General features: G+C 43.6%; 1 pseudogene; it reads right to left on the bottom strand.

Annotated features, from left to right (window-relative positions):
- Positions 1-264: 264 nt before the first annotated feature.
- Positions 265-669, bottom strand: LOC110317863 (annotated as a pseudogene).
- Between the last annotated feature and the right edge of the window lie 577 nt (positions 670-1,246).

The raw sequence follows: 1,246 nt of genomic DNA, 5'->3' as shown, positions 1-1,246 counted from the left end.
CAAGATGTTAGGCATGAAAGAGATGCTAAGGAAAGCTACTAACAGGGAGTTAGAAACAACCTAAGAGAAAGAAGTATGTTGCACTTAACAAAGCTGAACAGAACAGAGTTGGAGATCTGAAGAACATTTTGACATCCATCATAGAGTTTGGTGTTTGCCAAGCTGATTTATTTTATTTTATTTTATTTTATTTTATTTTATTTTATTTTTTGGAGGTCGTTCAGCAAGTCAGTGGACTCTCTTTTTGCTCCTTGGGTGTGGAGCTCAGGAACTTGGTGGGTGGGTCCGTTTCCTCTTCACCACCACAGGCTTCGAAGGATGGCACTGGCCCTGTGGGATGGTCGCCATATGCAGATCACAGCAGTACTTGTTCTTTTGGATCATGTGTCTGCTGCTGCTGAGAGTAGCCCGAGCATTCTTGTTGATGGTGGTCCTCACGTCAGAAGAGGCTTGTTTTCGCTGACCGAATCTGAGTTTCATTACTACCACGACCCCTTTGCCATCAGCCACGGGCTCCACTCTGACGGTCTTGTGGTGAATTAGCCCATTATAGAGGAAGGAGTTTCAGACCTTCAGATTATTTGGCTCCTTGCTGTATGTCTGCCTATTCCTCTTGATCAAGAAACTGGAGCAGTTCCGAACAACCATCCATTGCAGATGCGCAGACATGGCGGTGGTTCCTCTCCCTATGGCGGCTCAAGATGGAAAGAGCGCCAGGCTGATTTTTGATCTTGCTTTGGTCCAGTATTTTCTCACTATGCACCTTTACCTATGTTTTGGAACAGTGATGTATATCCTGTTCCATGGGATGTGAAAAGTGTGCGATTTGCTTTTATGTTTTGATCTTATAGGGAGTTACAGTAAGAGAATGCATGAATCTCAGAAAAGACTCTGAATTTAGACCTTTTATACAGTGCTCAGACTGTGATAGACTATGGGGACTTTTGAAGTTGGACTAGATGTATTTTGTATTGCTTTATGGCTATCAGCATATAAAGGCCAGGAAGTTGAATGTGATGGTTTGAATAGCTATCATACCCTAGATTCATGCGTTTGAATGCTTGGCCATAGGGAGTGACACTATTAGGCAGTGTCACCTTTTAGGAGGAAGTATGGCTTTGTTAGAGGAAGTGTGTCACAGAGGGGGTGCTTTGAAGTCACAAATTCTCAAGTCATGTGCAGTGTGAAGCACAGTCAATTACCTCCTTGTTGCCTGTAGATCAAGATGCAGAATCTCTCAGCGCCT

The sequence above is a fragment of the Mus pahari genome, chromosome 3 (assembly GCF_900095145.1).
Source record: "Mus pahari chromosome 3, PAHARI_EIJ_v1.1, whole genome shotgun sequence".
NCBI classification, from domain to species: domain Eukaryota; kingdom Metazoa; phylum Chordata; class Mammalia; order Rodentia; family Muridae; genus Mus; species Mus pahari.
Note: the sequence above shows the minus strand (reverse complement) of the source record. Positions and strands in the feature narration are given on the sequence as shown.